Source organism: Phoca vitulina, unplaced genomic scaffold (assembly GCF_004348235.1).
Source record: "Phoca vitulina isolate PV1807 unplaced genomic scaffold, GSC_HSeal_1.0 scaffold25, whole genome shotgun sequence".
NCBI classification, from domain to species: Eukaryota; Metazoa; Chordata; class Mammalia; order Carnivora; family Phocidae; genus Phoca; species Phoca vitulina.
Genome location: NW_022589728.1, coordinates 107,499 through 122,802, shown reverse-complemented (window position 1 = coordinate 122,802; position 15,304 = coordinate 107,499). Strand labels below are relative to the sequence as shown.

The 15,304-nt window shown below is 43.7% G+C and overlaps 1 pseudogene; it reads right to left on the bottom strand.

Moving 5' to 3' along the window:
- Positions 1 to 5,289: 5,289 nt before the first annotated feature.
- LOC116643285 lies at positions 5,290 to 5,429 on the bottom strand (annotated as a pseudogene).
- Between the last annotated feature and the right edge of the window lie 9,875 nt (positions 5,430 to 15,304).

The following is a 15,304-nucleotide window of genomic DNA, read 5'->3' as shown; positions in this document are numbered from 1 at the left end:
CTTGTGACTGTGGGGAAGTGTGGGCCATGGGGCCCCCTTGAAATTTAGTTTCAGAACTATATTTGCATGAGGAGACCTAAGGCATTTGAAGGTTCCAAACAGTGAATGTGTGTGTGTGTGTGTGTAGGCTTGGTCAGAGGATTTTAGAAGGTGCTGGCCTTACTTCTTGGGTAAGGAGAAAAAACTAGACATCTCATTACAGATTTAGCCCATTCCCATTTTAAATGTAGATTATTGGCCCTTCTTATATACATTCCTATAGTCTTGCTGATTTTCTATCTAGCTCTTTGTTCACATTCGGGCTGGAAGGTGCTTTTACTCACAGCCAGCACCTAGGGATTTCTGGTGAGTTCCCCTTCTAGTCCTCTGTGAAGTGAGAGAATTAGTGTCTGTTATGCAAATAAAAAAATGGTTGGTCCTCTTGTCCCTGAGCCTGTGTGGCTGCCTTGGGTAAATGTGTGGATGGGTGGTCAGGGCACATCTCTCCCCAAACTGATTGAGAAGCCTTCATTCTGGAGAACCTAGTTTGAAAAAAGATCAAAGGAATGGAAATGGACACCGAGGGAATGAGGACTTTCTTAGTGTTGAGAATAAAATAATGTTGAGAATAAACTGTCTAACAAAATCTCTTTGCAAGCTGGCAGTCTCAGGACTAAGAAAGGCCTGTTGGCTCAGGCAATGGGAAACCTCCTTTGGCTACATCTGGGGGCCAAGTAAGCAAGAGGCCTTCATTCTTCATTCTGGATTTGGATTTCTCTTGCCTTTCCTCTTGTGGGAAATATACACAAGTTATTTAGGGTTACCACATTGGTTCTCCCAGCTGATGATGTATTTGGAAATGGTCATTGGAGCAGTATTCCTTGAAAGAGCTCTTTCTACACTGACCAGGTCTTGGAGCATAGTGCACATGTATGATCTCTGCTCTTCAGAATGAAGACATCTCTGTCACCCAGGGGAGGAAGACAAGCTGGCTACCAATCACAGCATTTAAAACAGCAGGACAAGAACCAAGCACTCAGAGGCAGGAGGGGAATCTTTCCTTTTGGCTCTCAGATACTTATTGCTCTCACATAACAGAGGATCCGAGTGGGAACTTGCCACCGACACTGGGCACTGGCTGTGTGATGCCTACCCTATTACCCCTAAATGTAAACCAACCTAGGCTACAAAAACAAAAAGAGGATGGATGGGAATGGCTCAAATTTCCACACCAATTATGCTCGCTTAACACAGAAACAAACTGAGAACTCGTCAAAATCTTCAGATGATGGCAGTGTGAGTGAGCGCTCCATCAGCCCTGAATGTGAGCAAAGACCTAGTTAGAAATACGGAAGATTGTGGGAATGTCTACTAAGAGGTTCCACGTTCTACATTTCACACAGGAATGGGAAAAAAACAAAAACAAAAAACCTGGGAAGGAGCGAACTAACTGTTTCCCATAGCCCCAGGAATGAGGCCACCTCCCACCCAAACCCTATAGTTTGGCCTACACACAAACATTTTCTGCTGAGCCCCTTCAAACATCCGAAGTTTCCTGATGTCCTAATTGTTCTGAAACCAAATTTTTAGGGGCCCTGTGGCACAACATATTCCACAGTCCTAAGAACTCTGCCTGAGTCCCCACTTTAAAGCAGAGGACATTGCTCTGAGACACTGGCTCGGAAGGGTCCCTTGGGTTAATCTAGTTTCAGATAAAAAGAAAAGGGTAAGGGCACCTGGTTGGCTCAGGGGGTTAAGCATCCGACTCTTGGTTACAGCTGAGGTCACGATCTCATGGGTTGTGGGATGGAGCCCCATGTCCGGCTCTGTGCTCAGCGGGAAGTCTACTTGAAGATTCTCATTCTGCCCCTCCCCCAACTCATGTGCACTCTCTATCCCTCTCTCTCAAATAAATAAATGAACCCTAAAAAAGAATAAAAGGGTCAAAATGAATACACCAAAGGTTAAAGTTCATTATGAGAGATGAGAATGGCCTAATGTGGTGAACAGAGTTGCACCATCTCCTGACAAGACCATCTCCTGGCAAGACGGCCACCTCCAGAATAGCTGACATCTGTGAACTTGGGCAAAGAGAAATCGCCATTGTTTACATATGGGAACCCTGTCAGCAAGAGACCTACATTCTCCCCTCAGAAAGAGAGGGAAAGCTTCTGGACTTAGCTGTTTTCCCTACCTGTCTCACTGGTGGATAGAGACAGCAGGAGGAGTTCAACAATGCCATGTAGGTGCATGCCACTGATGCTCAAGTGTTTAGGATGGGACCTTGGTGCAGGATGCCTTGAAAGGGCATTTTCTGCACTAACCAGGTCCTGGAGCATATGGCATATGCACGGCTTATCTGCTCTTCATATTGAAGGCATCTGGATCAGCCAGGGGAGGGAAGGAAACTGATTATTGGGCACTATGCTTACACCAGCCATCCAAGCAAGTGCTCAGGAACATGAATGCCATTGTTCTTTTGGGATATCAGACACTGATTGCTCTCCCTTACCACTGGATCAGAGTGGGAACTTGACACCAATCCTTGGGTGCTGGCTGTATGGGAGCCCCACCACCCCTGGATGGGAACGAGGCCTGGTTAGAAATTATGCAACAATATGGGAATGGCTACAAAAAGAGTTAAGTTCTACATTTCAAAGAGGAATGGGAAATATCGGGGGAGGTGTCTTCATGTCCATTTGACCCAGAGATGAGACCAGCTCTTTTCCCAAGAGGGATGGCCCAGCCTACACACAAACTTTCCTTGCTGGGCAATGCCATGGGAGGCAAAGACAGCAAGTCAGGGGGCAATCATTGAACAGGGCCTGCCACTCACACAGTGCTGGGAATAGAGAAGATAGACGAGCAAAAGGAACCCTCCTAATTCCCGAGGCATAGGGTGGAGGACTCAGGGAGGTCTTGCCATAGTACTGGCAACTCGTTAGCCCTCCACAGAGCACTGCTCTGGACCACTGAACAAATCATTAAAGCAACACCAGAAATGATCATGCTGTTTCCAAGTAACTTATATGGGTCTCTGTACAAAGCTCAATATTACAGAAAACAAAAACATCCAGCAACTAATAAGGTAACCTTCATACTGTCTGGCATTCCATCCAACAGTCTGAGGTATGCAGAGAAGCAGGGGAAATGAGCCCTTATGGGGATCATTCATTCATTCATCTGAAAATGACCCAGAGCTGACACAGACGTGAGAATCACCCAAGAAGGACAAGAAAGCATTTCTTAAAACTGCATCCCATTGGTTCAAAACATTCAACAGATACATGGAAAATGTAAAAAAGAAGACTCAATCTCACGTTAAGAGATGGAAACCACAATGTCTGAAAGGAAATGTACTGTGAGGGGCTGACGACAATTAGAGAAAACAGAAGAAAAAAGTTTGATAGGAATTCTGTGGAATCTGCAGATCGTGGTGTTGCCTTCTTAACCACCTTAACCCTTCCAATCCATGAATACAGGTTGTCTTTCTACTTCTTTAGGTCTTCTTTACTCTCTTGCAGCAATGTTGTGTAGTTTTCAATGTACAGGTTTTGCACATCATTGACTCAATTATTCTTAGATACTGTATTCTGGTGGGTGCTATTGTACATGGAATTGTTTTTTTAGTTTCCTTTTCCGATTGTTCACTGCTAGTGTATAGAAACACCTGATTTTGTCTGTCTTGTACCCTACAACTCTGCTGAATTAGATTATGGACTCTAGTAGCTGGGGGGTGTGTGTGTGTACATGTGTGCGTATGTATTTGGTATTTTTCTCTATATAGGAGCATATCATCTGAAAATACAGATACAAATTGTCCCTTGAAAAACCTGTGGGTTAGGGGTACAGATTCCCACAATTGAATATCTGTGTATAACTTATGACTCCCCCAAAACATAACTACTAATACCCTACTGAAGCCTTACATATAACAAAAAGTTCATTAACACATATTTTGTATGTTACTTGTATCATATACTTTATTCTTAGGATACAGTGAATTAGAGTGAAAATGTTATTGAGAAAATCATAAGGAAGAGAAAATACATTTACACTACTATACTATATTTATCCAAAAAAATCCACCTATAAGTGGACATATATTGTTCAATTCAATTTGAAACAACGTTGTTCAATTCAAATCAAACACATATTGTTCCCCAGTCAACTATAGTCTTATTGCTTCCTTTTCAAATGTTTTCCCCTCACCTTCAGGTTTTTAAAATTGATTTATAGTTGATACACCATGTGACATCAGTTTCACATGACAACATAGTGATTGGATAATCTATAAATTATGTTATGCTGACTAGAAGTGTAGCTACACTCTGTCACCATGCAGAGCTGTTATCGTACCACCGAGTATATAATATGAGATCTATCCTCTTAACATTTTTTTGAATCTTCACTGTGGATGATGTTTTGACAGAGTGTAGAATTCTATGCTCTACCCCTCCCCCCACCACTACCTTGGGCCATCTTAGGAGGTTCCCTATTTTAGGTCATCTCAGCCCCGATCTTGGACCAGGATGCTCAGCCTAGACCACAGAAATACAGATCAGCCAGAACCCTTCTTTGCAAGCCCAGCTCCAATTTGAAGGACCAGGGTGACTTCACCAGGATGAAGACCCAGGAGCTGGCCCTATATAGGCAGTCAGAAAAGGGCAGTTCCCCCTAAACCCAGCCCAAACTCCCCCATTTTGACTTAGGAGAAGGTTAATGGCACCACAGGCACTTTTCCCTATGCTGAGCTGGGGAAGGGAGCCTCAGTGCCAGTGCAGGAGGGAGCATCAAAAGGAACCTTTGCCTGTTAACCTAAAGGTTGAGGGGTAGAGTCCACCCAGGGGACCAAGCCTACTTAAGATCCATCTAGATCTTGCCAGCTGCTTTTATGTGTCCTACAGCCCTCACTTCCTCCCTGAATCTCCAGCCAGCTCCTCCCCGCCCCCCTTGAGGGAGGGAGGAAGGAGAAAGGACGCTGACTTGTGTTCTGTGGGGAGTGAAAGAAAGCACCTTTGCCTGGTGGTACTGAAATATAAGCAGAGATACTGAAGGGCTCTGGTGGGCACTCAGCGCACTGCTCTATGAGAGACACCAGGAAAAAACCCGACACCCAAGATGTTCTTTATGACCTGCCGACAGAAACTCTCCCGTGCATTTCTGATGAGAAACAGCGGAAGCCAGCTTCTCAAGGAAGGCGGCGGCACCCACCTCCCTGTATTGGTGTCGCCAAGGTCAAGGATGTGGTCCTCCAAAGTGAGAGAAAAAAAAAAAGAAGGCAAATAGAAACCGTTAGACATCCATCTCCAGGGGAGAGTGCAAACGCAGTCCCCTACTATCACAATTCATGCAGTCAAGTTTCCCACATTTGGGGAAATCATAGGGCAGCGCCTCTGCAGTGCAACGAACAAGTCTCACTCTGGGAAAACCACCTGCCAGGTAAGAATGACTCACTCCGCCTCTGCCCCACACCAGCCTCACCCGCCTTCCACCATACACACACGCTCACTCGCCTAGCTACACCCCAAAGCCCTCACACCCACTCCTGTCCCAAGCATCCTCACCCTCCACACAAGTCTTCCTAATACAGTGTAAGGAACAGCTCTGCTACTTCCACAGCCCCGAAATTCTACCGCAGAGAACCGCACCCCAACGTTGTCTGATTTACATCAGACACGCCCCATCCATGACATCAAGGGCCTTGCTTCCGTCCCTCCCCCACCCCAATCCCGTCTCCCTGCCCCCAGCTACCCTCTCACCTTGGATTTCAGTTCTGATGCCCCTCCTCCTCCTCCTCTTTCCCCTCTTCATTTCCCCCTTCCTTCTCCTCCTCCTCCTCCCCCTGCCTCGGCTTCCTTCCTCTCCTTCCCAGTCTCCTCCACCTTCTTCTCTCCAGCCTGATTTGGTTACCACTCTCCCTCCCCCTGCAGCTCTGGCTCCCGACATCCACCACCCCCCCGGCCCAGCACAGGGAAGGCTGCGCCAGCTTGAGAGGAACATGAGCGAGGATTTTCCACCAGCCGGTCAAGCACAGATACAAACCCCCCCTCCCTCTCGTCAGAACCTGGTTTGGAGGAGACAGAAGGCGATGGCTGCACCTGTGGAGCTCAGCCAGTTCCCCACGCACCACCACCCGCCCCTCCAGGCCTGGACGGGGCGGGGGGGGGGGGGGGCAAAAATCAGCAACCTCTGGGCACTCCGACTGACACCTGCCCGCAACACTCCATACACTGAAAACAGCCGGGGGCCTGCTTCTTCGCCAAGCGGCCTCCTAGGGCAGGGATGCGACGCCCTCTCGGGGCCACCTGGGGAGGCGCACAAGGATCCCCTGTTGAGGGCTGGGCAGAAGGAAACCATCCCTTCTGCTCACTTAGACCAGGCTCAGGAGTTCACAGCAGGGTGTTAGTGGGGTCCCAGGCGCCCCACTCTGCCACCGCCTTCCCTCCCTCCACCGCTGGGCGTTTACCCTTGGATGAGATTTCTGCAGTCAAAGTCGGCCTTTCAAGGGAAAAAAGCCAGGTTTGGAAAAGGAAACAAAACAACTACTCCAAAGATACATACTTGGGCAATTTTATGGTCATAGATGGAGCGCCCTAGGGTTCTGATTTGCCTTTGTCTTGATTGCGCCTTGAGGTAGTGGTTTACTTTTACCGGACTGTTGAAATTAGAAAAGATTGGGGGGGGGGGGCAACTTTAGTTGTCACCTGAGTTAATAGTGTGGTTGATGTAGAAAAGATGTTGGGGTTCAAAGCCGAGGGCCAAGAAAGAATTCTTAAGAAGTCTTTGGTGCAAAAAGGTGGTTTATTAAAGCATGGGGACAGGACCTGTGGGCAGAAAGAGCTGCACCGGGGTCATGAGGAGTGACACATTATATACTTTCAAGTTGGGAGGGGATTAGGGATAGCGTTGTCTCTAGGAATTTTGGAAAGCAGGGTTTCCAGGACCTTGAGGGAGCTAGTTATTGCTGGGAAAAGGTCATTTATTACCGTCTAATAAAACCTTAGTCGTGAGACCCTTCAGATGTATATTGGCGGGCCATATACTTGGGGGGGGGGGGAGGTGATTGCCAACATGTATCTTGGGGGTTTAGAAATAAAGGAAATTCATAAAGGAATTTTTATATGTTAAAGTAGGCTTAAAGGATGCTGGGGGGAGGGAGGGCTCAGGCTAGGATTGCCGTTTGCCCTTAGCAAAGTGTCAACATCGAGGCAGTTGAGTCCCTAGAGGAATGTCACTCTGCCTGATTCAAAGACTTGTCAATGAGCTGTAAGTAGTATGGAAATTTAATAATTTTTCTTCTGCCTTTGCTTCCCACATCATTTCCCCCTGAACAATTTTGACCCTTAAATCTTTAAGGTTGCTGAGGGTGGAAGGTCTCATCTTTGTAACTTCTTCCTGCTGAATAGGGGTGTAGAGCTGTCCCTACACATGGGTCAACATTGGTCAGTTGGGGCTTATATAGATATAGGAGTTATAAAAGGCAGAGGCAGCTGAATCCAAGGGAGACTGCATGTGTGGATCTTCCCGAGTGGAAAGGATCATCTGTTGGCTTGAAGTTATGGCAGTGAAGGAGTCTTTTGCTAGTTGACAAAAATCCTTTTCCAGTCCAGAAGTTTAACCAATCATGAAAGGAAAGAGTGAGATCCTTTAAAGCATCAATTTGTGTATTCATGTCAGAAATCCAGAAATATCTTGTGGTAATCTGGAATATATACATAGCATTTTGTTTTTATTATAGCACAAATTCCACATTGTGTAGCAGTTAAAACATCTAATACCATTCTATTTTGTAGAGTATCACTTAGGGCTTTGACCATGTACTTATTAAGAGCTTCCATGTGCCAAACAACACCCTCCAGTCCCAAAGAGGGAACAAAGATGGATGTTAGTTGGTCATACCAATGAGACATAGAACATGTCCACCATTGTTTTAAATTTGGAAGTTTGGCTGGGTTGGTAATGGATTTAATAATGCATCCATGTATCCAGGCAAAACCCAGAGCACAGTGGCCTATCCAGCCTGGGGGAAGTCATGAACACAAGTTAGAGCCACATAGCCATTGGGTCCCCTTATGAGACAGTCATCTGATTCTGGGCCTCCTTTAACTGGCAGTCAAGTTATCAAGGGCTATTCAGTTTTGGAGGGCCATCTTTTGAATGTGTAATAAAAGACAGTCTGTTATTACTTTGTAGGGACCAAGGGAGTCCAAATCTAGGGACAATTTCTCTTAGCAAAGTTTTTGTCACCTCAGTGGCCTTTTTACCCAAATGAGTAACTCGGTGTAAACCCTGCATTACCTTCCATTGGTTATTTTTGGGTATAAAGATTTTTCTCTTATTATTAACAAGCCAGTCCTGTGCATTTCTTGGTCTGAATAGACTGAACTTATGGACTTTATTGGAGTTAAGACTGGTAAAAAACTTACCATTTGTTTATTTTGTGCTGCCTGATTGGCTGCACAGCCTAGTGAATTGTTTCCTTTAGATTCTAAGGTCATATCCTTATGTCCTTTGAGGTGAATTACAGCTACCTCGTTAGGTATGTGTACAGCCTCAAGAAGAGTAATAATTTCAAGGAGTTATGGCTTGATTATGATCCCTTCTCTTCCAAATTGCTCCATGGGCACATAGGACTAGGAAAGCATATTTGGAGTTAGTGTAAATATTAATTTTTAAGGCTTTGGTAATTGCAAAGCAGGAGTGAGCACTATAGCATACTTAGCTTTTCTTATTCCTTTTTCCATGAAACTATTGCCAATGGTAAACCAACTGTCATCTGCACTTTTTAAATGTGGTTGAATAGAATAAACAAGATCAATAACCTCTGAACAGTTATGTTCTATAGAAGTATGACGGTCAGGTCCAGGCATAAGGGTAGCTGGGTTTAAAGTCTGACAGGTTTCAAGTATTATTTCAGACATATCTATAAGTATAACCTGGTATTTAATAAGTCAACCTCCCTTTGGTTTCAAAGACACTCTGGACCTGATGTGAAGTCATTACAATCAGGGATTGTCCCATAGTAAGTTTTGAGGTTCCTACCGGGAGGATTGTTGTATACTTGGCTAAAGTCTGTGTTTGCAATTGTACCTCAATAGAGGTGGCTTTTAGGATAAATATGGCTAAGGGATAATACCATCAAGAAGACCTCTTTGAGGTCCAGCATTAACAATATCCTAATTACAAGGAATCACTGGCAAGTGGGAGAAGACTTGTCTCAGGAGATAAGGACATCCCCAAGTGCATTATCCAATCCAATCATAAAGAAAGTAAGGTCATCCATAGCTCCATAAGTCCATAGTTAACCCAATGGAGTGGGGGTATGCTCTGGCCTTTAAGGATCAATTTTATCATTCCAGCCTCACAGAATTGGTCAAGGTGATAGCTGAGTTATACAATCATTGGGGAATCTATCCCATTTTTCAGCTGTTGAAATAATCATATGCCCATGGGGTCCTGTTATCCCCACAGAATAAAAAGCACAAAGATTGTCTATATGAGCGATCCTGAAATTTCTCTGAAGCTTACCTCAAGTTGTCTAGCTTAGGTAAACAACAAACATTTAGAGACCATCCGATCTAGAATTTAACATCCACAAAGGTGTGTTATTGAAATATAATTTTTCTCTCTAAAATCACCCTTATTTCTAGAGATAGCCAAATCAGGACTAATTTATTTGAAAAACAAGTCCAGTTTTAACGACCTTAGCCTAATGATTTAAGAAGCTCAGCAAGAATAATGATTGATCATATAGATCTTTTAGATTCTCATTGTGAAAATGTCTATGCTGCCCAGAGAAGTCTACACTTTCAATGCAATCCCTATCAAAAATACCATCGACATTTTTCACAGAGCTGGAACAAACAATCCTAAAATTTGTATGGAACCAGAAAAGACTCCAAATCGCCAGGGGGACTGTTGAAAAAGAAAAGCAAAGCTGGGACATCACAATGCCTGACTTCACGTTATATTACAAAGCTGTGATCATCAAAACAGCATGTTATTGGCACAAAAAAAGATAAATGGACCAGAATAGAGATAAATAGATAAATGGACCAGAATAGAGACCCCAGAAATGGACCTCAACTCTATGGTCAACTAATCTTCCACAAAGCAGGAAAGTATATCCAATGGAAAAAAGACAGTCTTTTCAATAAATGGTGCTGGGAAAATTGGATAGCGATACACAAAAGAATGAAAGTGGACCATTCTCCTACACCATACACAAAGATAAACTCAAAATGGATGAAACACCTCAATGTGAGACAGGAATCCATCAAAATCCTTGGCCCCAACAACTTCTTTCAAGACACGTCTCCAAAGGCAAGGTAAACAAAGCAAAAATGAACTATTGGGACTTCATCAAGATAAAAAGCTTCTGAACAGCAAAGGAAACAGTCAATAAAACTAAGAGGCAACCCACGGAATGGGAGAAGATATTTGCAAATGACATTACAGATAAAGGGCTGTATCCAAGATCTATAAAGAACTTCTCAAACTCAACCCCCAAAAACCAAATAATCCAGTCAAGAAATGGGCAGAAGATGAACACAAACTTCTCCAAAGAAGACATACACACAGCTAACAGACACATGAAAAAATGTTCAACATCACTAGCCATCAGGGAAATACAAATCAAAACCACAATGAAATATCACCTTACGCCAGTTAGAATGGCTATTAAAATTAACAAGACAGGAAACAACAAATGTTGGCGAGGATGTGGAGAATGGGGAACCCTCTTACACTGTTGTTGGGAATGCAGGCTGGTACAGCCACTCAGGAAAACAGTATGGAGGTTCCTCAAAAAGTTGAAAATAGAGCTACCATACGACCCAGCAATAGCATTACTAAGTATTTACCCCAAAGATACAGATGTAGTGAAAAGAAGGGGCACATGCACCCCAGTGTTCATAGCAGCAATGTCCACAATAGCCAGACTGGAAGGAGCCAAGACGTCCTTCAACAGATGAATGGATAAAGAAGATGTGGTTCATATATACAATGGAATATTACTCAGCCATCAGAAAGGATGAATACCCACAATTTACATCAATATGGATGGAACTGGAGAGGATTATGCTAAGTGAAATAAGTCAAGCAGAGAAAGACAATTATTGTATGGTTTCACTCATGTGGGGAACATAAGGAATGGTGTGGAGGACCACAGGGGAAGGGAGGGAAAACTGAATGGGAAGAAATCAGAGAGGGAGACAAACCATGAAAGACTCTGGACTCTGGGAACCAAACTGAGGGTTACAGAAGGGAGGAGGGTGGGGGTATGGGGTAACCAGGTGATGGGTATTAAGGAGGCCACATGTTGTGATGAGCACTGGGTGTTGTATGCAACTAATGAATCCCTGAGCACTACATCAAAAACTAATGATGCATTATATGTTGGCTAATTGAACATATTAAAAAAAAAGATCTTTTAGAATCTGCTTTGCTGGAACTTTTTATAAGGAATCTCTACATTGAACTTTTAGTAGCCTCTCCAGGCCAGAAGCCGAGCCTTGCCACCAGACATGCCTGTGATACCTGAAGATGTGGGTGGATTCCTCTTCTTGAGGTCTCCAATATACCCTGAGGTTCCTGCACCTGCCAGGAAGTGACATTCTTTACTCACCTGGTGAGGCAGCTGGGAACTTCCAAGGGGCTTTATGGCTCCATGTGTCATAAAGTCAACCTTAGTTCCTCAAAGCTGTTTGGTCATATCTGAATCTATGCATGTCTCTCTCAAATATGACATTCTAGTCAAAGCCTTGGTAAAATAACCAATGTTTCCAATGGTGTCCTATTACAAGGAGAACAGATCTTTATTGACTTATGCAAATGATTATGATTGCCATGGAAGAAAGAATACTCACTGAGACCTTCTGAATTTCAGAGGGTTTAGGTAAGAGAAAAGTTAAATGCTTCAATTTGTTCACAAGTGAATACTTTATCATGTTTCTGTAAATCATAGATCTCTTAAGAGAAAGTTTCCTTAATCTGGGAGAGTAAACATTAGAGAACCAGCAATGTTTCAAACAAGAGTCACAAAACTATAATCATCTTTTTAGTTCATTTAGTCCCATATTACTAATTCTTGTGTAATTTGAATGCAACTTTTTAGTCAGAAATTCTTACCCATTTCAGTTTTATGATCCTAAAGATATTGAATACATGTTTTGTCCTAAAAGTCCTTTCTATGCACCTCCTTGAAGATGAAACTTATTTTGCAAGAGAATAAGAACAATTATAAATGACAAAACTCAGAAATGGACATTGTTGATGATCTGATATGAGAGTTCATTATGATGCAATTGACAAGGAAACTCAGTTATTTCTGTGACACATAACACTTCGATAATCAGAATATCAAGTGATGACTACATACCAGAAGGCAATATACCAAATAAATAAGCCTAATTAGTCAAGGAGACTGTTTACGATTTAAATCTTGGGGAAGTTTGTTAAAACCTTAGAGAGTTTTAAAGCACATGCCTAAACAGGTTTAGGGATGGTCAAAGACCTGATAAAGGCAAAACATAGAAACTGCTTTTTCTGGGCAAAGAGAAAACAACTGTGTACATTTTCTTATCAAGGGCAGACCAACAATTCAAGAAAACTTGTCTTTTTGAACAGAGAGAAAACAGACTTTCAGTCTTACATCAGTGTACTTTATAATCCATTCATTTCAATCTTAGTCTGTCCTGACCACACCTAAAATTCCGTTCCAAAGTTTTCCCATCACAAACCTCTACAACCTTCTTTGAATGCAGATTTTGTCCCAAGCAATTTCTTTCCAAACAACCAGTCTCATTTAGGATAAAATTACCTTCTTTCCCTTCAACAAATATGCATTCCCATTCCTTTTATCTTTCTTACATGTCTTCTACTTTTCTACATACAGAGTTGTTTCCCTTATTCCCATCAATCTTAATTACATCTAGCACAATTTTGCACTCTTAGAAACCTTAGTCTCCAGTGAAGACTAAGTAGTAAATGATTGTGAACTGTTTCACCAGAATTCTTTAGATAGCAATTTTATGAACCGGTTAAGCACAAAGCATCTTTACCACCAGACCCAAATATCTTCAGTTTTTTTGCAATAAGAAGTCAAAAAGCACAAACCTATGTCCAATTATCAGGGATTTAGCACTTTATCCTGTTTGGAAAAGACCTAGATGTCCCATGAATTTAATCCCATTTATCATTCAAGCAAAACCTTAAAGTTTCAGGTTACCAAAGACTTTGAAAGTTATCTTAACAATTACCTATGAACACTTGGAGACAGATGAGATTAACCACCATTTCAAGTCATCTTTTTGCTAACAAATTGCAACAGAGATAATATGAGCTTATTTGACCTTCCGCAAACCTCGATAGAATAAAAGTTTTACATTTAGTGCTGATAACTTTAAAGACATGTCTATCTTAATTAATCTGAAAAACTTAGTTTAAATACTGAATTATGTTCCACCTGGATCCTTCCCATTGTCAATTTTCACCTGAGACACTGGTCAGGAAATCTGGATTGGGCGGTGTTAGGTCCAGGGGGTGCTCTTTGCTCCTTGATAGGGAGGGGAGTTGGAGCCATGGTGCCTAAGACACTGAGGATAGTACAGAAGTCAGTGAGGCAGGCTGCCCCCAAGGTGGTGCAGAAACAGGAGAAGTAGGAGGGGGAGACAGAAGAGGCAAAGTGCTGCCAGAAGGCAGAGAAAGGGTTTCTGGTTTTAGAGCTCATCAGCTCCAAAAAAGAAGCAGACAGCATGTTTTCCTGCCAATTGGGGGGGGGGGGGGGGGGGAATAGGCAGTCCATGTCGGGCCAGAGAAGACAGGGAATTTCCTGGAAACAAAGGGAGTTTCAGCAGCTGCTTGGGAATATTCCTTAAAGTCCCCATCCCGAGGTAGATTAACCACAGTTGGCTCCAACTGTAGCCATTAACCCAGGAAATGAGTGAGGGAGAGGCCCCCACATCTATTAGGAGGAGGAACAGTGAGAGAGAGAGAGTCAGAGTCCCCTTTGCTAGGGAGGGCCTGTGTTTCCTCCTGCAACCTGGGTTTATTTGGAGGAGGCCTATTTAGATAATTATCCAATATGTTGGGAGGGGGTTTACTAGCCAGCCACATTTGGGCAAACACATTCTGCCTTGTTTCCTGCAGAAGAGATCTAACTGACAGATCCTACTGAGGCCATGCAGTGTTGCAGGAGCTCAGTACTTTCCTAAGTTTTGCAATCCGAATTGTTTCCAGTGGGTTAAAAGGCACCCCAAGGGAGAGTCCTTGGGAACCAAAGAAGAAGCATACTGAGGACAAGCTCCCAGAAAAGTAAAGACTGTCCATTACTAAATCCCCCCCCAACTCCCAGGTGGCATCCCACACAGGATATGTCATTCCCGTGTGTGAAAAGCGACTGGAGGCATCCCTTAAACAAAAAATCACTATTGATCACAATCCTGCCTCCCTGTGAAGGCATTCCTGCCATAAAAGGCCCCAGAGGAGGGATGCCGGCATCCCTCCCCTACCCAATCACATCCTAGGCTGCTGATGGGTGCCTGGTGAATGGACTGAAATACGATGCTGTGCCATCCTATGCCCTGAAGGTTGCATACTACCCTGCCATTTTTAACCCATGGAAAATACTAGAAGAAAAGTTTCACAAGGGGGAAATTACCAAATTTTGTAGTTTAAGTAGTTAGTAGAGGACATTGACAGAAACAGTAAAGATAGAAGTCCATCATGATCTAAGTGACATTCCAACACATGTGGTCTTTACAGCCCAACTTCCCTAGGAAATGGTCCCCGGTTGGGTTTTAATTCAATCGGGTACTGGTTTTGGCCAGCTCCCAGTGGAGGTCCTGGGGTCAGAAGCGTCTAGACCAGGGATGTGAAAGGGATCACATTAATCAATCAGGAGGAAACCTTACTCAGGAGTCAAGATTGGCAGCCATCCTGGTGACTTAGGTGGCTGTCCCATGCCAAGACAGACAATTTGTATAAGGACAGGAATAAAGAGAGGGCATCAAGTTTCTCGGTCTTATTACCATTCTGGCCAGGGTATAAACTTCCACCCAAAAGGCAGCCTATCCCTTCCCCGTAGAGTAGCCACCGGCTAGAGGATTGCAGCCTGAGCAATTGGCATGTAAGTGTTCCAATAAGACCTCATTCTTTGAAGGGCCCCTGAAATGAGAGTAAAGGAAGAGAAGAGAAAGTACTTACCAAGTTTGCACCATGGCTCAGAGTCCAGATGAGACTCTGGACTCAAAAGACCCACGTTGGCCTGCAGGATCCTGAGGTGGGGGGGGGGGGGGGGGGGGGGGGGGGGGGGGGGGGGGGG